Source organism: Zophobas morio, unplaced genomic scaffold (assembly GCF_036711695.1).
Source record: "Zophobas morio isolate AGI-343-1 ecotype UQ-CSIRO unplaced genomic scaffold, CSIRO_AGI_Zmor_V1 ptg000016l, whole genome shotgun sequence".
Taxonomy (NCBI): Eukaryota; Metazoa; Arthropoda; class Insecta; order Coleoptera; family Tenebrionidae; genus Zophobas; species Zophobas morio.
In genome coordinates, this window is record NW_026972121.1 from 3,982,194 (window position 1) to 4,008,904 (window position 26,711).

The 26,711-nt window shown below is 29.1% G+C and overlaps 2 protein-coding genes across 4 annotated transcripts in view; one reads left to right on the forward strand and one right to left on the reverse strand.

Moving 5' to 3' along the window:
• The window catches only part of LOC135129594 (pyrokinin-1 receptor-like), a 149,458-nt gene that overhangs the window by 68,446 nt on the left and 54,301 nt on the right, over positions 1 to 26,711 (reverse strand). The gene's annotated exons all lie outside the window — the stretch shown is intronic.
• Positions 1 to 26,711, forward strand: part of LOC135129591 (pyrokinin-1 receptor-like) — a 133,220-nt gene that overhangs the window by 34,959 nt on the left and 71,550 nt on the right. The window contains exon 1 of one of the 2 annotated variants that reach the window (XM_064056779.1): positions 7,676 to 7,710. The exons of the other annotated variant lie outside the window; for it this stretch is intronic. The gene's annotated coding sequence lies outside the window, so the exon portion shown is untranslated. Of the gene's footprint in view, positions 1 to 7,675; positions 7,711 to 26,711 lie in introns of those variants that run through there. 2 annotated transcript variants of the gene reach the window in all.

The window sequence follows — 26,711 nt, forward strand, 5'->3', positions numbered from 1 at the left end:
TCGAAAAATCAAAAATGTGAAAAAGCGAAAAATTGAGAAATCGAGAAATGAAAAATCTAATTATTAGAGAATAGTTGCTAATAATCTAATGTTTGCAGTTTCCCTTTGAGTAAAGAATTAAAGATCGTTTTAACCTTTTCTGGATTTTTTTAATGATATTCCTTTGAAGTCCGTTTTAACACTCCTTTGGAAAATTTTTGGAAAACATTTTCCCACTTTTCTAGGTTAATTCAAATGGCATATTAAAAATGACTTCAGATTCACAAAATTGTCTATGATAATTCCTTTTTCCATTCAAACGGGGACCGTCTTTATACTTTTTGTAAAATTTTTGAAAATTATTTCAGATTCGTACTTAACGAAAAATTCTTAATGTGATGGTGCTTCTTATTCTTGGCACTTTTTGGAAAATTTTTCGAAATTAGTTTCCCATTTTTTTTTTGAGGACATCTAAATTTATTCCAGAGAATATTTTATAATTCGGAATTTGCTGCTTTCTCATTGATAAAACTGCGTTTACATTTTTCTACGTTTGTTCATACAATATAAGAAAAATAACTGTAGATTCACGAAGTTGTCTATGTTTTAAGATTTTTTGGAAATTTTTTGGAAATACGATAGGGTGGTCTTTTCAATCTTGGCATTTTTCCCATGTTACTAGTTTTTTTTTAATTATTTTCCCATTTTCACTTACCATTTACTACAACCGAACAACATGCCAACATGTTTTTTCCTGAAGTAAAGTTCGCTGTAGCACTTTTTTTGGAAAATTTTTGGAAAAAGTATTTCCATGTTTTTGTGTTACTTGAAGTGTTCAAGAAAAATTACTTCAGATTTGTATTCTATAAACAATTCTCTATAAGACAATCCATTTTTTTGAAAAATTTTTGAAAATTTCATCTTCAAAATCCCCGAAAAATATGCCATATCTTAGAGCCTTTTTCAATTCGAATTGGGATCGACATTTTTTGGAAAATTTTTGGAAAACGTTTTCCTGGTTTTCTCGTTTACTTGAAGATCGATATCAACAGTTACATTATTTATGAATTCAAATAATCATGGTTTGACCATTTTTTGGATTTTTTTTAAATGTGCTTTTTTTCCAGATTAGGTAACTTATTTTTTTTTTAGGAAAAAAATATGTAAATATTTCGCCAATTTTCTCAGTAGAGGTAGACGAAGGGCATTTCACAGTCGTAATGGTTTAACAACACACTAATCAAAACAGTATCATTACTACTAATCAATATTAGCAGTAAACATGCAGGTATTGATTACAATTAAACATTTAACGGTTTAATGACTAAATCGGCAACAATAAGTTCACTTCTCCGTAACGTTGCTAGTTAGGACATAAATCCAAACCTATTTCTTGCTTTTATTGTTCTCAATAAATAGATTTTTCCAGGTGGTAACGAACTATACACCTTTGTTCTAGCCCAAGCAATTTGAATTGTATTTTGAGATATTACAATGTCACTCAACATAAAAAAAATCCGAGCGAAACCTCTCCAACTTTTAAAAGTATTTAGCAGTTACTTAAAAAACCTTCTGCTCCGTCGATAATTTTTAAATAAGTTAACGACAAAACTTCGTCACCCCAGTGTGTCATAAAGCGATAACCGGGCATTTTCGGATTAAAACTTCCGAAGATAATAAACCACGTACCTACTTTAAATAAACCCAACAATGATAAGCCAAGCGAAAAACCTCACTTTATCTCTAATTGTTCAACATAAAATCTAAACACAGCCCTTTAAAATTAAATCAAACAAAATTACAACTTCCACGACCCAACAAAAAATTCATTTCACTTATCTCTCGCCAAATAATAGCTCGCCTGTCCCTCTCAAAAAACAACGCGACATCTTGATGACAATTTACGATTTACTAAATGAAAATTTCGAACCGAGGAGGTAATCCCATTTCGGGGTTATCTCGAGCCGCATCAATTTTTAGCCTCTCTTTTGTCCTTATTCTCTCTTGAATTATCAACTTTAATCGGGTCCGGCTTCTTAAATCGATTTTTGACAGATTTAGTCACGGGTAAAAAATCGCGACGTGAAAAATGGCTTCGAATTGATAAAATTGGAAGTTTTAGGAGGGATAGCGAATTTTCCGGGGAATAATGCGTCAGTTTCGAGTCTCATTTGGGCGAGTTTGGAAATTGTGGATAGTTTATAATTGAGTTGGGAAAATAGTGTGTGGAGGGGCGAAATTACCCCGCATCAAAGAGGTCGGTGGATTATTAACTATAAAAAATTGGGGGGAGGTTATTTTGAGAGAACTTTCCTAGGTTCGGGAGTGCAGCGCTACAAATTTCGAAAGATAATAAAAATTGTTTGCGAATTTTGTTTTATGATAAGCTCTACAGAGTAAGAATTAGTTTTTTGATTTGCAATTTTTCAAATTTTTAAGTTTTTACAAGTTTTGGATTTTGCAATTGTTCGATTTGTGTTTCTCGAGTTTTCAATTTTTCGATTTCCAAATTTCCAGTTCGGTTTTTATTTTCTTTATTTTTTCAATTATTCGATTTGTTAATGTTTCTATTTTACAATTTTTTGTTTCTTCAATTTTGGTTTTTTCAATTTTTCGTGCCTTCAGTTTTATTCAATTTGCGATTTTTCAATTTGTCATTTTTTTTTGTTGCTACAGTTTTTCATTTTTCATTTTTCGATTCTTTAATTTTTCATTTCTTCAAATTTTTCGTTTCGGTTTTTTATTGTCTTTATTTTATAATTTTTTGTTTTTGTAATTTCAATTTTTGCAATTTTTCGATTTGTCATTTCACGAGTTCTCAATTTTTAATTTTTCAGCTTTCCAATTTTTAAATTTTCAATTTTTCGATGCTTCAATTTTCCACTTACAAAATTTTTTCAATTTTTGGGAGTTGTTCAATTTGTTGTTTTTTTTTATTTTCCAGCCTTTGGATGCTTTAGATTTGTATTTTTCGTTTCGCTTTTTTATTTTCTTATTTTTTAAATTTTTTGAGTTTTTCAAGGTGAAATTCCCCCATTTTTGATTTTCAATTTTGATTTTATTAGTTTTCGTTTCTTCATTTTTTCTATTCGCGATTTTACAATTTGTCGTTTTTTGTCCTTCAATTTCTGATTTTTCAATTTTCGATTCCTTAATTTTTTGTTTTGCAATTTTTTGATTTGCAGTTCAACGAGTTTTCAATTTTTATTTTTCCATTTTTCGTTTTTTTTTAATTTCTTCAAACTTTCGGTCTGCAATTTTTCGTTACGGTTTTTTATTTTGCTTATTTTTACAATTTTTTGATTTTTCAATTCTTGAGTTTTATAATTCCTTGTTTTTTCGATTTTAATTTTTTTTATTTTTCGTTTCTTCATTTTTTTTTATTTGCAATTCAATATTTTTTTTGATTTTCCAACTTTTGGATGTATCAATTTTTAGATTTGTAATTTTTCGTTTCGGTTTATTATTTTCTTAATTTTTTAAATTTTTTGGGTTTTTCAATGTTCTAATTTTTTATTTTTCTTTTCTCAATGTGAAATTTGTCAATTTTTGGATTTTCAGTTTTGATTTTTTTAGTTTTTGTTTCTCAGTTTTTCAATTTGCGATTTGCCAATTTTTCAAGTAACTGGGAAAACCAGGAAAACCTCTTCCAAACATTTTTCAAAAAATGTCGAGCTCAATTCGAATTGAAAAAGAACATGACATTTTTTTTTCTGCATTTTCAAATAACCGAACAATACAAGCAAATGTATTTTTCAAAAATTTTCCAAAAAAAATATTGAAATAGGCTCTACTCAAAAAAAAAAGGATAATTTTATAGAGAATTGTTTATAGAATAGAAAACTGTAGTTAATTTTCTCGAACACTACAAGTAACACAAAAACATGGAAATACATTTTCCAAAAATTTTCCAAAAAAGTGTTAAAACGGAATCTACACCAGCGAGAAAAATGAATACTAAATGAATGAATAATAAATTTTTAGTAGCCGATAAAAAGGAAATTAATTATTCTTTGCAGATTACGAATCTGGAGTAATTTAAAAAAAAAATGGGAACCTAATTTCTAAAAATTTTCCAAAAACATTTAAACTGACTCCTCGTCAAATGGAAAAAGGCAGTTTCATAGACCATTTTGTGAATCTGAAGTCATTTTTGCTATACTATGAAGTAACCTAGAAAAATCGGAAAATAATTTTCCAAAAAAAAATGTTAAAACGGAATCTACACCGGAAAAATTTATATCTATTTGTCATCAATTACCAAACTTAAGATATGTATACCTTTTCAGTACCCGAGAAAATCTAAAATAATTTTCAAAAAAACGTAACAGGAGTTTTATCAATGGGAGAGCAGCAATTTTCGATATTCTCTGCAGATTACGAATCTGGAATGCTAAAAAAAAGGGAAACTAATTTCTAAAAATTTTCCAAAATGTGCCAAGATTGACAAAAGCACCACCACATTAAGAATTTTTCGTAGTACGAATTTGAGGTAATTTTCGCTATGGTTTTTAAGTAACAGAAAAAAAGAAATAAGTTTCAAAAATTTTCCAAAAAGTCTAAAAACAGTTCCGGCTTGAATGGAAAAAAGACATTTTCACAGAAAATTTTGTAAATCTGACGTGATTTTTAATATGCCTTTTGAATTAACCTAGAAAAATGGGAAAACGTTTCCCAAAAATTTTCCAAAGGAGTGTTAAAACGGACTTCAAAGGAATATCATAAAAAAAATCCAGGAAAGGTTAAAACGATCTTTAATTCTTTACTCAAAGGGATACTGCAAATATTGGATTATTAGCAACTATTCTCCACAGATTACAAATGTAGAACTATTTAAGCTTGATTTCCTCAAATATAAAAAAAATTGAAACTAATGTCTAGAAATTTTTCAAAAAATCCCAAAATTGACAAGAATTCATGACGAATTTCTCGTTAAAGTACGAATTTGAAGTAATTTTCGCTATGATTCTTGAACTAACTGAAAAAAACAAGGAAAGATATTTTCAAAAATTCTCCAAAAAATTCAAAAACGCCACCGGATTGAACGGTAAAAGACATTTTCATAGACAATTTTGTAAATCTGACGTGATTTTTAATATGCCATTTGAATTAACCTAGAAAAATGGGGAAACGTTTTCCAAAAATTTTCCAAAGGAGTGTTAAAACGGACTTCAAACGAATATCATTAAAAAAATCCAGGAAAGGTTAAAACGATCTTTAATTCTTTACTCAAAGGGAAACTGCAAATATTGGATTATTAGCAACTATTCTCCACAGATTACGAATGCGGAACTATTTTAGCTTGATTTCCTCAAATATAAAAAAAAAATGGAAACTAATTTCTAAAAATTTTTCAAAAAATCCCAAAATTGACAAGAATTCATGACGAATTTTTCGTTCAAGTACGAATTTGAAGCCATTTTCGCTATGGTTCTTGAAGTAACTGAAAAAAACAAGGAATGATGTTTTCAAAAATTTTCCAAAAAATTCAAAAACGGCACCGGATTGAATGGTAAAATACATTTTCATAGACAATTTTGTAAATCAGAGGTGATTTTTAAAATGCCATTTGAATTAACCTAGAAAAATGGGAAAACGTTTTCCAAAAATTTTCCAAAGGACTGTTAAAACGGACTTCAAAGGAATATCATTAAAAAAATCCAGGAAAAGTTAAAACGATCTTTAATTCTTTACTCAAAAGGAAACTGCAAATATTGGATTATTAGCAACTATTCTCCACAGATTACGAGCGTGGAACTATTTTAGCTTAATTTCCTGAAATATAAAAAAAATGGAAACTAATTTCTGAGAATTTTTCAAAAAATCCCAAAACTGACAAGAATTCATGACGAATTTCTCGTTCAAGTACGAATTTGAGGTCATTTTCGCTATGATTCTTGAACTAACTGAAAAAAACAAAAGAAGATATTTTCAAAAATTTTCCAAAAAATTCAAAAACGGCACCGGTTTGAATGGTAAAAGACATTTTCATAGACAATTTTGTAAATCTGAGGTGATTTTACTATGTCGTTTGAAATAACCTAGAAATATGGAAAAACATTTTCCAAAAATTTTCCAAAAAAGTGTTAAAACGAACTCTACACCATTTCGAAAAATTATCAATCTGAGGATATTTTTGTATGGTTCGTCAGTAGCCGATAAAAAGAAATTAATTTTCAAAAATTTTCAAAAAAATGTGGAAAGGGGTTTTACTAAAGAGGAAGCACCGAATTCCGGATTATAGACTATTCTTTGCAGATTACGAATTTGGAATAATTTAAGTTTTATCTCCTCAACAAAAAAAAGTGAGCAACTAATTTCCAAAAATTTTCCAAAAAATACCATGATTGAAAAGACCACCCTATCGTATTTTCAAAATTTTCCAAAAAAAACTTAAAATGACTGATTTAAATGGAAATAACAGTTTCATAGATAATGTTGAGAATCTGATGTAGTTTTTACAATTCTATAAGAACTAAACCTAGAAAAACTGGGAAACAATTTTCCAAAAATTTTTCAAAAAAGGTGTTAAAACGGACTCCACACGGAAGAAATGTATGTCTGATTGAAATTTTTCCTAAATTACCATTCGTAAGATATGTATAGTTTCTCAGTGTCCGAGAAAATCGAAAATAATTTTCAAAAAATATAAAAGGAGTTTTATTAATGGGAAAGCAGCAAATTCAGAATTATAAAATATTATCTGCAGACTACGAATCTGGAATAATTTTACCTATATGTCCTTAAACATAAAAAAATGGGAAACCAAATTTCCAAAAATTTTAGAAAAATATGCCAAGATTAACAAAGGCACCACCACACTAAGAATTACTCGTTAAATACGAAACTGAGGCAATTTTCGCTATGGATTAATTTTCAAAAATTTTCCAAAAAGTCTAAAAACGGTTTCGGCTTGAACGGAAAAAGGCATTTTCACAGGTAATTTCTTGTATCTGAACTCATTTTTACCATATCGTTTCAAGTAACCTAAAAAAATAGGAAAATATTTTCCAAAAATTTTCCAAAAAAATCCAGAAAAGTTTAAAGCGATCTTTAATTATTAGTCAAAGGGAAACGACTAATGTTGGATTATCAAATATTCTCTACAGGTTGCAAATCTGGAGCCAATTTAGCTCTATTTCCTAAAACATAAGAAAATTGGAAAATAATTTTAAAAAAATCTCCAAAAAATGTTAAGAATGGCAAAAATGCCAATCGTCTTCAAGCATCAGTTACACACATAACACTGTACACAAATAATTAATTTTAACACTTTGCTTTGCAGTACAAAGCAGACTACACTTTGTAATATAAGCTCCGACAGCATTCTTTCACAAAGCATCGGCTTTCATTAGTTTTTCATCAATAAAATCTGAACCTCCTTTATACCAGTCCGACAAATATTGGTTTCTAGCCATTGAAATTCCATCATTTGAATATTCAAATGACTGCGCCAATTTTATTAACACTTTCGCGTGAATAAATTCCAAAAATTCTCAATATAGTGAATTGTCCATCTCAGGAAGAGCCCTTCACTCAAATAATTTTTTTTTTCAACAAAGCAATTCATTAACCCCCAACTTTTTTTCCAAAAGTCCAACACCCTCTACCCTTACTTCCGACCCACCCCTCGAGCGTGCGCCCTCACCGCCCCCACGCGCGCTCGTCTCAGTATTTGTGCGTCTCCAAAGCTCGTCAAACTTACAACTAAACTCTCCCAAACTTCGCACGGTAAGATCTAGTCATTATCTCCCTAATGCAATCACCCCTCGAATTCTGCTCCCGACAAACAAATTATTTTAAACAAAAATTCAATGAGCTAGAAAAATAAAACCCGCGATTCTTCTCCACCGGATGATTAAATTAAGTAAACGTTTGTGGAGCTAAATCCGTCCAGAACGAGTTTTTCAATGGATGAGCGTTATTTTTGGATTTGACACTTGCGAGGATTCGATGTGGTTGGGTTTAATTAATTTTTTTCGATTGTTTAAATAATAATGAAAATTAATAGTCAATAAACCGGGGTTGGATTTAATTAAAACTTGCTTGGAGGTTGTTAATTATTCATAATTCGAGTTCGTTGTACAGGTGGTCAAAAATTAATTAAAGTGAGAAAGGGCGAGTTTGAGGCACTGGAGGGCCAGGGCTCATTTGCATAAATTTTGACGGTCTGTGGCTATTACTTTCACTTAGAGAGTCTAAAATATTGTGCGCTCCATTATGCAACAACCCCTTCTAATCTTATTTTCACAGAAGCCATCACCACTTCGCTATTAAGCTGGGTTCATACGATGTACAAGCTCTAGGCGTAATTATTTAACAGTGTTGTATTGCCCTAAGAGAAGCGTTATTTGGCTGGAGATTCAATAGAGCCATTATTGTGAGAGAAGATTGTATAGAGGGTGTAGCTATTTTTGACTTCCAGAAACCCAAAGGTCAGCTAAAATTTATTCGCTTATTCTCTACCAAATAATTGATGACGTCATCTCAAAATTAAAATTTCTGGATTATGCAAAGTATTAGGACTTATTTTGAAAATTATTTTCCAGTTAATATTTTAGTAAAGAAAATTTTAACATTTTTGCTTCGGAGTCTATTTTGACACTTTTTTTGGAAAATTTTTAGCAAATGTTTCCATATTTTCCTAATTTGGTTCAAACGGCCTAGCAAAAATTATTTCAGTTCTACAAATGTCTTTATAAAACCTTTTTTTTTCTAGTCGAGTAGGTCCCGTTTTAAATTTTTTTGGAAAATTTTTGGAAATAATGTTTCCACATTTTTTCAGTTTTATTTCAACAGCCATAGTGAAAATGACCCCAAATTCGTTTTCGAGGAGGAATTCTCTGTGGGGTGCTCTTATCATTTTTATCAGTTTTTACAAAATGTTTGAAAATTATCTTCCGATATTTTTATGTTTGAGGAGATCAACTTAAAATGATTCTACGCTCTTAATCTGCAGAGAATAATTAATAATCCAACATTTGACGCTTCCTTTTGAGTAAAGATCGTTTTAATTTTGTTTGAAAATTTTGTTGAAAAATATTTACCTTTGGAGTCTATTTTGACATTTTTTTGGATAATTTTTGGAAAATATTTTCATATTTTTCTATGTTGGTTCAAACGGAATATCAAACATAATTTCAGATTTACAAATTTGTTTATAAAACTGTGTTTATCCATTCGAGTAGGTACTGTTTTAAGGTTTTTTGGAAATTTTTTGGAAATTATTATTCCACATTATTTCGGTTTAACTTCAACAGCCATAGTGAAAAAGACATCAAATTCGTACTCAAGGAGGAATTCTCTGTGGTGGCGCTCATTTCATTTCTATCACTTTTAGGAAAATTTTTGGAAAATATTTTCTCAATTTTTTTTTGAGGGGATCGAGTTAAATGATTCCAGATTCATAATCCGCACAGAATAATTTTATAAGCCAGTTTTTGTCGTTATCCCTTGAGTAGCGTTCGTTTTAACATTTTTTGGAAATTTTTTTGAAAAATATTTTGCTTTGGAGTGTATTTTGACATTTTTTTGGAAAATTTTTTAGAAAATGTTTTCATATTTTCGTGATTTGGATCAAACGGCCTAGCAAAAATGATTTCAGTTTTACAAATGTCTTTACAAAACCGCTTTTTTTCATTCGAGTAGGTCCCGTTTTACATTTTTTTGGAAAATTTTTGGAAATTAGGTTTATACATTTTTTCAGTTTTATTTCAACAGCCATAGTGAAGATGACCTCTTTTTATAAGTTTTTATAAAATGTTTGAAAATTATTTTCCGATAATTTTGTTTGAGGAAATCGACTTAAAATGATTCCAGATTCTTAATCTACAGAGAATAATTAATAATCCAACATTTGACGCTTCCTTTTGCGAAAAGATCGTTTTAACTTTCTTTGGAAATATCGTTGAAAAATATTTAGCTTTGGAGTCAATTTTGTCATTTTTTTTAAATATTTTTGGAAAATATTTTCACGTTTCTCTAGATTGGTTCAAACGAAATAGCAAAAATTATTTCAGATTTACAATTTTTTTATGAAACTGTCTTTATCCACTCGAGTAGGTACCGTTTTAAGATTTTTTGGAAAATTTTTGGAAATAATTTTTCCGTATTATTTCGCTTGAAGAAAATTATTTCAAATTCTTAATCAAGGAGGAATTCTATATGTGGTGGTGCTCTTTCAATCTTAACACTTTTAGGAAAGTTATTGAAAATTATTTTCCCATTTTTTTTTTGGGTGTGAAGAGGTCGAACCCAAATTATTCTAGATTCGTAATCTGCAGAGAACAATTAATAATCCAACATTTGCCGCTTCCTTCGTTAATCGTTTTAACTTTATTTGGAAATATTGTTAAAAAACATTTTGCTTTGGTGTCTATTTTGACATTTTTTTGTAAATTTTTTAGACGATGATTTCATATTGTTCCAGGTTGGTTCAAACGGAATAGCAAAAATGATTTCAGGTTTACAAATTAGTTTATGAAACGGTCTTTTCCCATTCGAGCAGGAACCGTTTTAAGGTTATTTGTAAAAATTTTGAAAATTATTTTCCAAATTTTGTCAGTTTTATTTGAAGATCCTCAGTGAAAATTATTTCGAATACTTAATCAACGAGGAATTCTATATGTGGTGGTGCCCTTTGCAACCTTAACACTTTTTGGAAAATTTTTGAAAATTATTTTCTCATTTTTTTGGGTTTGAAGAGAGGGAGCTAAAATGATTCTAGAATCGTAATCTGCATAATAATTGAACATTTGTCGCTTCCTTTTGAGTACAAATAGTTTAAAATTTTTTGGAAAAATTGTTGGAGAATATTTTGACTTGGTGTCCATTTTGACATTTTTTGAAAAATTTTTGGAAAACGATTTCATGTTTTTTTGGGTTGGTTCAAGCGGAATTGAAGAAATGATTTCAAATTTATAAATTTGTTTATGAAATGGTCTTTTTCCATTCGAGGAAGAACCGTTTTAAGATTATTTGGAAAAATTTTGAAAATTATTTTGGAAATATTGTTGAAAAATATTTTGACTTGGTGTCCATTTTGACATTTTTTGGAAAATTTTTGGAAAATGATTTCAGGTTTTTCTATGTTGGTTCAAACGGAATAGCAAAAATGATTTCAGATTTACAAATTTGTTTATGAAACGGTCTTTTTCCAATCGAACAGGAATCGTTTTATGGTATTTGGAAAAATTTTGAAAATTATTTTTTCAAATTTTGTCAGTTTTATTTGAAGATCCTTAGTGAAAATTATTTCGAATTTTTAGTCAATTCTATATGTGGTGGTGCCCTTTGCAACCTTAACACTTTTTGGAAAATTTTTGAGAATTATTTTCCTATTTTTTTTTGGGTTTGAAGAGAGGGAGCTAAAATAATTCTAGAATCGTAATCTGCAGACAAAAGTTAATAATTCGACATTTGCGGCTTCCTTTTGAGTAAAATTCGTTTAAAATTTTTTTGGAAAAATTGGTGGATAATATTTTGACTTGGTGTCCATTTTGACATTTTTTGGAAAATTTTTGGAAAATTTTTGGAAAATGATTTCATGTTTTTCTGGGTTCGTTCAAGCGGAATTGGAGAAATGATTTAAAATTTATAAATTTGTTTATGAAATGGTCTTTTTCCATTCGTGCAGGAACCGTTTTAAGATTTTTTGGAAAAATTTTGAAAATTATTTTTCCAAATTTTGTCAGTTTTATTTGAAGATACTTAGTGAAAATTCTTTCGAATACTTAATGAACGAGGAATTCTATATGTGGTGGTGCTACATTCAGTCTTAAAAATTTTTGTAAAATTTTTGAACATTATTTTGCTTTCATTTTTGGGTTTGAAGAGAGGGAGCTAAAATGTTTCTAGAATCGTAATCTGCAGACAAAAATTAATGATTCAATATTTGCCGTTTCCTTTTGAATAAAAATCGTTTAAAATTTTTTTGGAAATATTGTTGAAAAATATTTTGACTTGGTGTCCATTTTGACATTTTTTGGAAAATTTTTGGAAAATGATTTCAGGTTTTTCTATGTTGGTTCAAACGGAATAGCAAAAATGATTTCAGATTTACAAATTTGTTTATGAAACGGTCTTTTTCCAATCGAACAGGAATCGTTTTATGGTATTTGGAAAAATTTTGAAAATTATTTTTTCAAATTTTGTCAGTTTTATTTGAAGATCCTTAGTGAAAATTATTTCGAATTTTTAGTCAATTCTATATGTGGTGGTGCCCTTTGCAACCTTAACACTTTTTGGAAAATTTTTGAGAATTATGTTCCTATTTTTTTTTTGGGTTTGAAGACAGGGAGCTAAAATAATTCTAGAATCGTAATCTGCAGACAAAAGTTAATAATTCAACATTTACCGCTTCCTTTTGAGTAAAAAACGTTTACAATTTTTTTGGAAATATCGTTGAAAAATATTTTGACTTGGTGTCCATTTTGACATTTTTTGGAAAATTTTTGGAAAATGATTTCATGTTTTTCTGTGTTCGTTCAAGCGGAATTGGAGAAATGATTTCAAATTTATAAATTTGTTTATGAAATGGTATTTTTCGATTCGAGCAGGAACCGTTTTAAGATTATTTGGAAAAATTTTGAAAATTATTTTTCCAAATTTTGTCAGTGGTATTTGAAGATTCTTAGTGAAAATTATTTAGAATACTTAGGCAACGAGGAATTCTATATGTGGTGGTGCCCTTTGCAGTCTTAACACTTTTTGGAAAATTTTTGAAAATTATTTTCCAATTTTTTTTTGGGTTTGAAGTGAGGGAGCTAAAATGTTTCTAGAATCGTAATCTGCAGACAAAAATTAATGATTCAATATTTGCCGCTTCCTTTTGGATAAAAATGGTTTAAATTTTTTTGGAAATATTGTTGGAAAATATTTTAACTTGGTGTCCATTTTGACATTTTTTGGAAAATTTTTGGAAAATGATTTCATGTTTTTCTAGGTTGGTTCAAGCGGAATTGGAAAAATGATTTCAAACTTACAAATTTGTTTATGAAATGGTCCTTTTCCATTCGAGCAGGAACCGTGTTAAGATTTTTTTGGAAAAATTTTGAAATTAATTTTCCAAATTTTGTCAGTTTTATTTCAAGAGCCTTAGTGAAAATTTCTTCAAATTCTTAATCAACGAGGAATTCTATGTGCGGTGGTGCTTTTTTCAATCTTAACACTTTTTTGAAAATATTTGAAAATTATTTTCCCATTCTTTTTTTGGTTTGAAGAGATGGAGCTAAAATGATTCTAGATTCGTAATCTGCAGACAATAATTAATAATCCAATATTTGGCGCTTCCTGTTAAGTAAAACTTGTTTTAAGTTTTTTTTTGGAAATATTGTTGGAAAACATTTTGCTTTGGTGTCTATTTTGACATTTTTTTGGAAAAGTTTTGGAAAATGAGTTCATGTTTTTCTAGGTTAGTTTAAACGGAATAGCAAAAATGGTATCAAATTTGTTTATGAAACTGTCTTTTTCCGTTCGAGTAGGTGCCATTGTAAAATTTTTTGGAAAATTTTTGAAAATTATTTTTCCAAATTTTGTGAGTTTTATTTCAAGAGCGTTAGTGAAAATTACTTCAAATTCTTAATCAACGAGGAATTCTGTGTGTAGTGGTGCTCTTTCCAATCTTAACACATTTTGAAAAAATTTTGAAAATTATTTTCTCATTTTTTTATGTTTCTTCCAGATCATATTATATCAGATTCTTAATCTGCAGGCAATAATTAATAGTTCAACATTTGCCGCTTCCTTTTGAGTAAAAATCGTTTAAAATTTCTTTGGAAATATTGTTGTAAAACATTTTGCCTTGATGTCTATTTTGACATTTTTTGGAAAATTTTTGGAAAATGAGTTCATGTTTTTCTAGGTTGGTTCAAACGGAATAGCTGATTTCAGATTTACAGATTTGTTTAAGAAACGCTCTTTTTCCATTCGATCAGGTGCTGTTTTAAGATTTTTTGGAAAATTTGTGGAAATTATTTTGCGGCATTTTTATATTTGAGCAATTTTTCAAAGTCAAAGACCAAAGTTGTGCGGTTCTTTGAGGACTGCATGACGAAAACGAAACGAAAAATTGTAAATCTAAAATTTCAAGAAATTGAAAATCAAAAAATCGAAAAATTGCAAAATTTCAAAATCGAAGAAACAAAAAAGAAATGAAAAATTGAAAAATCGCAAATCGCAAAATTGAAGCAACTCAAACTGTCAAAATTAAAATTGAAAAAACAAAAAATTATAAAATCGAAACACTGAAAAATCAAGAAACTCACGAAAAATTTGAAAAATGAGAAGTTGGAAAATTAGAAAACTGAAAAATGTAAAATTGAAAACTCAAAAATTACACTGGTTTTTACTTTATAGATGTTATCCGAAAACAAAAATCGCAAAAAAATTTTGATTACCAAATTAGGGCCGAGCAGCTCGAACATGCCAGATTTGATCCATGTACAACTCCAACAATCTCGAGATTTACTCAACGAAGGGATTAGTCTAAGTCCAAACTTGGAATTCGTACGTGCAATGCAAAGGGGCAAACTTCGCTAATTTTAATCAGGGATGATTTGCCCCTCTTCACAGAATTGAACGCACCCCCGAACAAGCACCCCTAATTAAAGCCGCCAAAAAGCCCAAACAAATACCCCCGTGTTTAAAATAAAGTGCACGAATTTCCCCGATCAGGGAAATATTGACACTACAGCCAGAAACAATAAACGATGATAGAATTTTCTCGCCCAACATGTTTTTCTGTCTTCTGATATTTTCGCACTAGCACTTCCAAACACAGCATGAGCAACGGAGTTGAAAAAGTCCTCGTAAATTTTTTATGCTCTGAATAACATCGACTTTTATCTTGAGATGTTTCGTGCTAAATGTGTGAAGGTTTCACGGAAGTATTAAATAAAGATGGATTTTATGGGGTTGTTTCTTGTCTGACAACATTGTGAAAAATTGTATCGATCTGTCTCAGGACGAATACAATTTTTGAATTTCGGGTCTGAAATAACGGGAAATATCAGAGCTGTGTTTTATTGGCCCATAGCCTCCATCACGCGAACCCATAAAATTAAACAGGATTCCACAACATAACTAAAATTCCAACTAGCCAAATCTTGTCTATCATCGTAACAATTAGACAAACCGTAACGACGAAACTTTGCTCGTTGTGTTCTAGCTTATCCTAGTAATGTGAAGTGTTTTTCCGCCATCCTCCTAAGAAAACAAATTCTAGGCGTAGCCGTCTAATTTGTATCGATTATGCATAAACCGATTATGTCGACTTTATCCAAAAAGCTAAGGAAAATGTCTTAAAAAGCTACTAGGGTGAGTTTAGTGGCTTATTTATATGCATGAAAGTCGAGCAGAATGCGTATCTCGTGCGTTATAACGGAACTAAAGTGTCGGCTATTATTCTTCCATTATGTCGATAACAATCTATTGTAATTATTTATTTACCCAGGTGCGAAGAAAAGATAGTATTTATGTAAAGTTTTGTAGCGTTGTATTAGAAATTGCAAAGTCTTGGAGAACTTTGTACATGTCGAAGGTTATAAATTCACGCAGAAAGTATTAATTACGTAAGTTTGAAGTGTTAGAGTTGCGAACAACGAATGCGGGTTAATATTGTAGGAGATCGTAGAAACTAGGCAGATTGGGGGAAAAAACGAAGAGGGTGAGATTGTCTGTAAAGTTCGTGAACACGGTTCCTAACGTCAAACCGATCGAACGTTTTACACAGGTTACTTATTAAAAACAAATTTAAAATTTTGAATTTCAGCTTGAAAAAAAAAATTACTCAAACTTTTGCAGTCTTAAATTGCAATTATGGTCATTGAAAACAGTCAATTTGTAGTTGTAGTTGTGATTTTTTCCGTAAATTTATAATTTTTGAAAAATTTTGACATTTTGACACGAGCATTTTTCTCAAAATCAGACACTATTTTCTACTAATTTTATCTTGTTTTTTGAGAATGTTACAACTTCCTAAGATATATCGAAAAACGATTTTTGAAAAATTCGCTGTCAAAGTAATTTTTTTTTTACATTTTAAAAATCGCTATTTTTTTGGCGATTCTGGAAAAATCGTACGAATTTTTCAAGAACTAAAGCCGAAAACAGGTTCTGGAAGTCGGAATCTACAAAAAATCGCAATTGGTAAGTTTGAAAACTGCTCGAAAAAGGGTCGAAAATTCCATAATGAAGAGCTTAATAAAATGGATTTTGGAAAATTTACTTAAAAACCCACAATTTTTTTTTAAATATAGATCTCGACAAACTGAATCGAAACAGAACGTGACGTGTTGATGGTCTGGAATCAACACTTCGAAAAATTCGCCTTCAAATTCAACATTTTTAAAAAAATTTAAAGATCGCTATATTTCGTTTGGCGATTTTGGAAAAATGGTGGGAATTTTCAAACAATTATCTGTTGGAAGTTGGAATCCACAAAAACATTCCTTCGGATAATTTTCGAAAATATTCAAACAAGGGCCGAAAATTTCTGAACGATTTTTTTTAAATCTCGACGAAAAACAACCGGTTGATGACCTGGGATTAGGATTTTCAAAAAAATTCATATTCAAAGCCAAAAATTTGTTACAAATCTCAAAAATCGGTAAATTCATTTGCTGATTCTTGAAAATGTTAAAAATTGACTAAGAAATAAATTTGAAAATTGCTTCTGAAGGTTAAAATAAAAAAAAGCGCTCTTAATTTTGAAAATAGTCAAAATAAGTTGAAAATTTTGATTCTGAAATAATTGTCTGAAAATCAACAAAAATTTCTGAACGATGCATCTCGACGATTCTGTGATTAAGATTTTCAAAAATTTCACTTTCAAAGTCAAAATTTAAAAAAAATTCTAAAAATCAATAAATCCATTTGGCGATTCTTGAAAATGTTAGGAATTTCCGAAGAAACGAAGTTAAATATAGCTTCTGGTGGTTGAAATCTAAAAAAATCCCTGTAATTTTCGAAAAACGTTGAAAATTTCGTATTGAAAATTTGAATTTTGGAAAAGTTGCCCAAAAATCCACAAAAATTTCTGAATGATGGATGTCGACGAACTAAGTCGAAAAACATAGTGGTTAGATGACATGGGATTAAATTTTTCAAAAAATTCACTTCCAAAATCAAAATTTAAAAAAAAATTCTAAAAATCGTTAAATTCATTTGGCGATGCTGGAAAATGTTAAAAATTAACTAAGAAATGAAATTGAAAATAGCTTCTATTGATTAAAATAAAAAAAACAAATCGCTGTTAATTTTGAAAATGGTCAAAAAAGTTGAAAATTTTGATTTTGAAATAGTTGCTTAAAAATCAACAAAAATTTCTTAACAATAGATCTCGCCGAACTGAATCTTAACCTGTAATGGGTTGACGACCTAGGATTAAGATTTCGGAAAATAAAATTCCTTTTCAAAGTCAAAATTTAAGAAAAAAACTCAAATATTCCGTTAATTCTTTTGGCGATTCTGGAAAATGTTAAGAATTTTCATAGAAATGAAGCTGAAAATAGATTGAGGGGGTTAAAATAAAAAAAAAAAATTTTTGCAGTTTTCGAAACTGGTCACAAAGCTGTTAAAAAAATTCATATGGAAAATTTGAATTTTGAAAAAATTGCCTGAAAATCCACAAAAATTTCTGAACAATGCATCTCCACGACCCTGTGACTAACATTTTCAAAAAATTCACTTTCAAAGTCAGAAATAAAAAAAATTCTAAAAATCAATAAATCCATTTGGCGATTCTCACAAATGTTAGGAATTTCCGAATAAACGAAGTTATATATATTTTCTGGTGGTTGAAATAATAATAATAATAATAATAATAATAATAATAATAATGCATTTATTTCCAACGGGTTAGACAACCACCCAATTACAGGAAAAATAATATAACAGAAAGATTAATTCAAAATTAAAAAAAAAAAGGAAAAAAAGAAATACGGTGACGTGCTCCTATTCTAAATTAATAATAAGTACAATAAAAATAGATAAACATAATAAAAAATAATAAACTTATGTTTCTAAAATGTGTATGGTGACGTCAATTAACTGTTTCAAAGAATCGTAATTAATGTCACACTGATATCTAATCAGGTTAAAGTGATTACACATTAAACTAACTGGCGCTTTTAGTAATACATTGGTTCTATATTTAGGACAATAAAATGTAAGGCTGTTTCGAGAATTTATTCTGGGTACTAAAAATGGGATTCTATTAAGTATATAAGAGCATTCAATTTTGTTATTGAGAATATTATATAGAAATTTTACAGTTTGAATTGAACGACGTGTGCTTAAAGAATTACAATTGAATCGTTTTAACAACACAGCATGATCCGACCCCTGAGGAGGATATATGCCGTCACACAAATAAGCAAGAAATTTCAAAAACTTTCTTTGTATCTTTTCTATATGCGAAATATGTACTTGATAGATAGGGTACCAAATAATTGCGGCATATTCTAATCTAGATCTTACTAGAGAAAAATATAAAGTAAGCAATGCCTGTACATTATTGAATGCCTTGCAATTACGGTATATGAAACCAAATGATCGATAAGCTTTTGTCACGCAGTCATTGATATGATCTATAAAATACAATTTGCTGTCAAAAAGGACACCCAGATCGCGATGGGTGTCGGCTCTTGTTAAATTTTCACTTCTTATGTTATAATTGAAAGTTATATTGGTTAGTTTTCGTGAATAAGTCATTGTGTAACATTTTAGCGTATTTAGGCTCAGAGGATTAACTTCACTCCAGTTCGTTACAGAAAGCAAATCCTTTTGAAGACGTTCACAATCACCCGTACAGTTGACTTCAGAAAATAATTTTAAGTCGTCAGCAAATAGTAATGATTCACAAGACACAACATTACACACATCATTGACGAATAATAAAAACAACAGAGGCCCCAGGTTGGAACCCTGTGGAACTCCCGATGTTGGAAAAAAGGATGTAGAGCAGAAGTTATGATATTTCACGAATAATTCTCTGTTTAGTAAATACGATTCAAGGAGAAGTAACAACGATAACGAAAAACCAAACGCCTGTAATTTTTTTATTAAGAGATAGTGATCTATTTGATCGAAGGCTTTTCTAAAATCTGTATAGATAACATCTACTTGGTTTTTGCGATCAATTGCTTCCGATACGTATTGATTAAAACAAGCTAAGTTGGTAACAGTCGATTTGTTCTCCATGAAACCATGTTGAGATGGCGTAATAAAACAACGAATATTTGAATAGATCTGTTTGTATATAATAGATTCCAATACCTTGGCAAAATTACAAATGTAAAAAAATCTCTGAAGTTTTCGAAAAAAGTTGAAAATTTCGTATTGAAAATTTGAATTTTGTATAAGTTGCCTAAAAATCAACAAAAATTTCTTAACAATAGAACTTGCCGAACTGAATTGAAACCTGTGCTGGGTTGACGACCTAGGATTAAGATTTTGGAAAATAAAATACTCTTTCAAAGTCAAAATTTAAGACAAAATTCAAAAATTCCGTAAATTTTTTTGGCAATTCTGGAAAATGTTAAGAATTTTCATAGAAATGAAGCTGAAAATAGATTCAGGGGGTTAAAATCCAAAAAAAATTCCTGCAATTTTCGAAAATGGTCACAAAACAGTTAAAAAATTTCATATGGAAAATTTGAATTTTGAAAAAATTGCCTAAAAATCCACAAAAATTTCTGAACGATGTATTTCGACGATTCTGTGATTAATATTTTCAAAAAATTCACTTTCAAAGTCATAATTTAAAAAAAAATCTGAAAATCAATAAATCCATTTGGCGATTCTTGAAAATGTAGGGATTTTCCGAAGAAACGAAGTTGAATAAAGCTTCTGGTGGTTCAAATCTAAAAAAATCCCTGTAATTTTCGAAGAAAGTTGAAAATTTCGTATTGAAAATTTGAATTTTGGAAAAGTTGTCCAACAATCCACAAAAATTTCTGAACGATAGATGTTGACGAACTGAGTCGAAAAACATAGCGGGTAGATGACCTGGTATTAAGGTTTTCAAAAAATTCACTTTCAAAATCAAAACTTTTAAAATAATTCTAAAATCGGTAAATTCAGTTGGCGATTCTGGAAAATGTTAAAAATTTACTTAGAAATAAATTTAAAAATAGTTTCTGGAGGTTAAAATAAAAAAAAATCGCTGTTAACTTTGAAAATGGTCAAAAAAATTGAAAATTTTGATTCTGAAATAGTTGCCTAAAAATTAACAAAAATTACTTAAGAATAGATCTCGCCGACCTGAATCGAAACCTATAATGGGTTGATGAACTAGGATTAAGATTTCGGAAAATAAAATTCCCTTTCAAAGTCAAAATTTAATAAAAAAATTCATAAATTCCGTTAATTCTTTTGGCGATTTTGGAAAATGTTAAGAATTTTCAAAGAAATGAAGCTGAAAATAAGTTCAGGGGGTAAAAATCCAAAAACAAAAATTCCTGCAGTTTTCGCAAATGATCACAAAATTGTTAAAAAATTTCATATGGAAAATTTGAATTTTGAAAAAATTTCCTGAAAATCCACAAAAATTTCTGAACGATGCATTTCGACGAACCTGTGATTAAGATTTTCAAAAAATTCACTTTCAAAGTCAAAATTAAAAAAAAAACTTCAAAAAAGGTTAAATAATTCTGAAAATTTCATATTAAAAGTTTGGATTTTGAAAAATCTATAAAAATTTCTGAACTATAGATCTCGACGGCCTGAACGGAAAAACAGTGGGTTGATGAAATGGCATTAAGATTTTGAAAAAACTTCCTTTCAAAGTAATAATTTAAAAAAAATTAAAAATAAAAATAAAAAGTGTTAAGAATTTTTGGGGAAATGAAGTTGAAAATAGCTTGTGGAGGTTAAAATCTACAATTTTCAAAGGTAATCAAAAATGTGTCGTAAATGTCGTGTTGAAAATTTATATTTTGAAAAAGTTGCTTGAAAATCCGCAAAAATTTCTGAACGATAGATCTCTACGAACTGAATCGAAAAATATAGTGGGTTGATGACCTGGGATTAAGATTTTCAAAAAAATCACTTTCAAATTCAAAATAAAAAGAAAACTATAAAAATCGGTAAATTCATTTGGCGATTCTGGAAAATGATAGGAAATTTCAAAGAAATGAAGCTGAAAATAGCTTCTGGAGGTTTAAACACAGAAATTCGTTGTAATTTTTGAAAATGGTCAAAAAAGGGTTGAAAATATCTAACTGAAAATTTGGACTTTGAAAAATTTGCTTAAAACCTTGTTACCTTAAAAATTCGTCTCTGCTATAAAAGCGAGGGAAGATACACTTGCCCGTGCTCACTTCGGGGAGAGCCGGTAGGTGGATCCGAGATTTTAATTTAGAATGAAAGGCTAATTATTTTGGCGAGCTTGTATAATTAAAATATTTAGGGCTTTTAGTACAAAAAAATTATAATCTAGGTTAGTAAAAGGTAACAAAACTACAACTAATGTCAGTAACGAATTACCACAACAAATGAACTGACGAACTACTACGCAACAACGGTCTACTAGCTAGTTACAGGAAATGCTGACTATTTCACAAAAAAAAAAAATCGTAACAACCTACAAAAATTTCTGAACGATAGATATTTTTTTTATTTTTTATTTTATTTTATTTTTTTTGTTTTTATTTTTTTATTTTCCAACGGGGTTACACCCAATTACAGGAAAAACTAAAAATTAAAATTAAAAATTAACAATAACAAGAAAGTAAAACTAAAAAGAAAAGAAAATTCTACCCATATAATGATTGCTTAACACAACTAACAATTTTGTTAATTGAGTCGAAATTTATATCGCATAAGTGTGAAATTTGATTGAAATAACTACACATAATACTAACTGGAGATCTTCTTAAAACGTTAGTTCTGTCAGCAGTACAATAAAATACATGATTATGGCGTGCACTAATTCTTGGTACAAGAAAATTTAAATATATAGATATGGACGAGTAGAATCAAAAAACATAGTGGGTTGATACCTAGGATTAAGATCTTCAAAAAAATCACTTTCAATGCTATAATTTTTAAAAAATTCTGCTGGAAAGAGCTTATTGGGTTGATGACATGGGATTAAGATTTAAAAAAAAATCACCTAGAAAGTCAAAATTAAAATCTAGTAATCAGTAAATTCATTTGGCGATTCTGGAAAATGTTAAAAATTTTTGAAGACATTTTCATATTGAAAATTTGGATTTTGAAAAAGCTGCCTAAAAATCCAAAAAAATGTCTGAACTGTAGATCACAACGAACTGAATTGAAACACATAGTGGTTTGAAAACCTTGGATTAAGATTTCCAAAAATTCCTTTTTAAAGCCAATTAAAAAAAAATTAAAAAGCGATAAATTAACCGGGCGATTCTGGGAAATGTTATGAATTTTCGAAGAAATGAAGCTGAAAATAGCGTCCGGGACTTGAAATGTAAAAAAAATCCTGCAATTTTAAAAAATGGTCAAAAAAGTTTGAAAATTTCGTACTGAAAATTTGAATTTTCAAAAAGTTGTCTAAAAATTCATTAAAATCTCTGAACGATATATTTCGACGAACTGAATCGAAGAACGGTTTGGGATTAAGATTTTCAAAAAAATCACTTTCAAAGTCAAAATTTTTTTAAAAACTCTGAAAATTGGTAATTTGGCGGTTCTGGAAAATGTTAAGAATTTTCGAAGAAATGAAGCTGAAAAATAATAGCTTCTGGTGGTTAAAATCTAAAGACAAATCCTTGTATTTTTCGAAAATTGTCAAAAAAGTTTTGAAAATTTCGTATTGAAAATTTGGGTTTTGAAAAAGTTTTCCTGAAAATCCCCAAAAATTTCCGAACGATAGATCTCGACATACTGAATCAAAACACGTAGTGGGTTGATGACCTAGAATCAACATTTCGGAAAATAAAATTCCCTCTCAAAGTCAAAATTTAAGAAATAAATCAAAAATTCCATAAGTTCTTTTGGGGATTTTTGAAAATGTTAAGAATTTTCAATGAAATGAAGCCAAAAATTGCTTCTGGAGGTTTAAATCTAAAAACAAATTCCTGAAATTTTCGAAAATGGTCGAAAAATGTCGAAAATGTATTAAACATTTGAATTTTGTAAAAGTTGCTTAAAAATCCACAAAAATTTCTGAACGATAGATCTTGACGAACCGAATCGCAGAACATAGTGGACTGATGACTGGGATTAAGATTTTCCAAAAATTCACCTTCAAAGTCAAAATTTTTGAAATAATCTTAAAATTCGGTAAATTCATTTAGTTATTCTAGAAAATTTTAGGAATTTTCAAAGAAATTCAGATGAAAAAAGTTTCTGAAGATTAAAATCTAAAGACAAATCCTTGTATCTTTCGAAAATTGTCAAAAAAGGGTTGAAAATTTCGTATTGAAAATTTGAATTTTGAAAAAGTTTTCGTAAAAATTCCCAAACATTTCTGAACGATAGATCTCAACGAACTGAATCGAAACACATAGTGGGTTGATGATCTAGAATTAAGATTTCGGAAAATAAAATTTCCATTCAAAGTCAAAATTTAGGGAAAAAATAAAACATTCCGTAAACTCTTGGCGATTCTGGAAAATGTTAAGAATTGTCAAAGACACGAACCTGAAAATTGCTTCTGAAAGTTATCAATTTAAATAAAAATACCTGTAATTTTCGAAAATAGTCAAAAAAAGGTTGAAAATTTCGTATTGAAACTTTGGATTTTGAAAAAGTTACTTAAAAATCCACACATTTTTCTAACAATATATCTCGAGATGCCGAACCGAAAAACAGAGTAGGTTGATGACTTAGGCTTAAGATTTTCAAAAAATTCACTTTCAAAGTCAAAATGTAAGGAAAAAATTTAACATTCCGTAAATTCTTTTGGCGATTCTGGAAAATGTTAGTAATTTTCGAAGAAATGAAGCTGAAAAATAATAGCTTCTGGAGGTTAAAATCTAAAAAAAAAATCTATGTTAATTCTGAAAATAGTCAAAGAATTTTCAAAGACATGAAGCTAAAAATTGCTTCTGGAGCTAAAAATCTAAAAACAAATTCTTGAAATTTTCGAAAATAGTCAAAAAAATGTTGAAAATTTCGTATTGAAGCTTTGGATTTTGAAAAAGTTACTAAAAAATCCACACATTTTTCTAATGATATATCTCGAGATACCGAATCGAAAAACAGAGTAGGTTGATGACCTACGCTAAAGATTTTCAAAAAATTCACTTTCAAAGTCAAAATTTAAGGAAAAAAATTAACATTCCGTAAATTCTTTTGGTGATTCTGGAAAATGTTAGTAATTTTCGAAGAAATGAAGCTGAAAAGTAATAGCTTCTGGAAGTTAAAATCTAAAAAAAAAATCTATGTTAATTCTGAAAATAGTCAAAGAATTTTCAAAGACATGAAGTTAAAAATTGCTTCTGGAGGTTAAAATCTTAAAACAAATTCCTGCGATTTTCGAAAATAGTCAAAAAAATGTTGAAAATTTCCTATTGAAACTTTGGATTTTGAAAAAGTTACTTAAAAATCCACACATTTTTCTAACGATATATCTCGAGATACCGAATTGAAAAACAGAGTAGGTTGATGCCCTAGGCTTAAGATTTTCAAAAAATTCACTTTCAAGGTCAAAATTTAAAGAAAAAATTTAATATTCCTTAAATTCTTTTGGCGATTCTGGAAAATGTTAGTAATTTTCGAAGAAATAAAGCTGAAAAATATTAGCTTCTGGAGGTTAAAATCTAAAAAAAAATCTATGTTAATTCTGAAAATAGTCAAACAATTTTCAAAGACATGAAGCTAAAAATTGCTTCTGGAGCTAAAAATCTAAAAACAAATTCTTGAAATTTTCGAAAATAGTCAAAAAAAAGGTTGAGAATTTCGTATTGAAACTTTGGATTTTGAAAAAGTTACTTAAAAATCCACACATTTTTCTAATGATATATCTCGAGATACCGAATCGAAAAACAGAGTAGGTTGATGGCCAACGCTAAAGATTTTCAAAAAATTCACTTTCAAAGTCAAAATTTAAGGAAAAAATTTAACATTCCGTAAATTCTTTTGGCGATTCTGGAAAATGTTAGTAATTTTCGAAGAAATGAAGCTGTAAAATAATTGCTTCTGATAAAATCTAAAAAAAAAATCTATGTTAATTCTGAAAATAGTCAAAGAATTTTAAAAGACATGAAGCTAAAAATTGCTTCTGGAGGTTAAAATCTAACAACAAAAATTCTTGCAATTTTCGAAAATAGTCAAAAAAAGGTTGAAAATTTCGTATTGAAACTTTTGATTTTGGAAAAGTTACTTAAAAATCCACATATTTTTTTAACGATATATCTCAAGGTACCGAATCGAAAAACAGAGTAGGTTGATCACCTAGGCTTATGATTTTCAAAAAATTCACTTTCAAAGTCAAAATTTAAAAAAAAATTTTACATTCCGTAAATTCTTTTGGCGATTCTGGAAAATGTTAAGCATTTTCAAAGACATGAAGCTGAAAATTGCTTCTGGAGGTTAAAATCTAAAAACAAATTCTTGCAATTTTCGAAAATAGTCAAAAAAAGATTGAAAATTTCGTATTGAAACTTTGGATTTTGAAAAAGTTACTTAAAAATCCACACATTTTTCTAACGATATAACTCGAGGTACCGAATCGAAAGATAGAGTAGATTGATGACCTACGCTTAAGATTTTCAAAAAATTCACTTTCAAAGTCAAAATTAAGGAAAAAATTTAACATTCCGTAAATTCTTTTGGCGATTCTGGAAAATGTTAAGAATTTTCAAAGGCATGAAGCTAAAAATTGCTTCTGGAGGTTAAAATCTAAAAACAAATTCTTGCAATTTTAGAAAATAGTCAAAAAAAGGTTGAAAATTTCGTATTGAAAGTTTGGATTTTGAAAAAGTTACTTAAAAATCCACACATTTTTTTAACGATATATCTCGAAGTACCGAATCGAAAAACAGAGTAGGTATTTCGAAGAAATAAAGCTGAAAATAGCTTGCGGAAGTTAAAATCTAAAAAAAAATCATTGTAAATTTTTAAAATGGTCAAAAAGTTTGATAATTTCGTATTGAAAATTTGGATTTTGAAAAAATTCAGCTTCAAAGTCAAAATTTAAAAAAAAAATCTAAAAATTTGTAAATTCATTTGACAATTCTGGAAAATGTTAAGAATTTTCAAAGGAATAATGCTTCTGGAGGTTAAAATGTAAAAAAAATCTGCAATTTTCGAAAAAGGTCAAAAAATGGCCGAAAAATTCGTATTCAAAATTTAGATTTTGAAAAAATTGTCTAAAATTCTACAAAAAATTCTGAACCATCTTTTAAGATCAAAATTTTTAAAATAATTCTAAGAATCGGTAAATTTATTTGGCGTTCTGGAAATTGTTAATAATTTTTGAAGTTTCTGAAGTTTTGAAATTTTTTTCTCAAACTAATCTCTAATTTCGACAAATTCTATCATCTTGTTTCTACAAAACACAAGTTTTAAAGTCACAATTTGGCCACCAAAAATCGCAAATGCTTGATTTCCAAAAAAGCTTCGCAGCTTTTCGAACACGAAAACGCACCACCATTGCCGTCCTTACATTAATTTCACAAGACACCACTCCGGCCGTTTAACCCTCGTATTAACACCCCATTAAAACTTCCCAACTGCCGTATTCGAAATCTCCGTTGCCCAACAATGAACAGAAAAATTGAATTCAGCAGTTTTAGAATGTGCCTGAAAAGAAC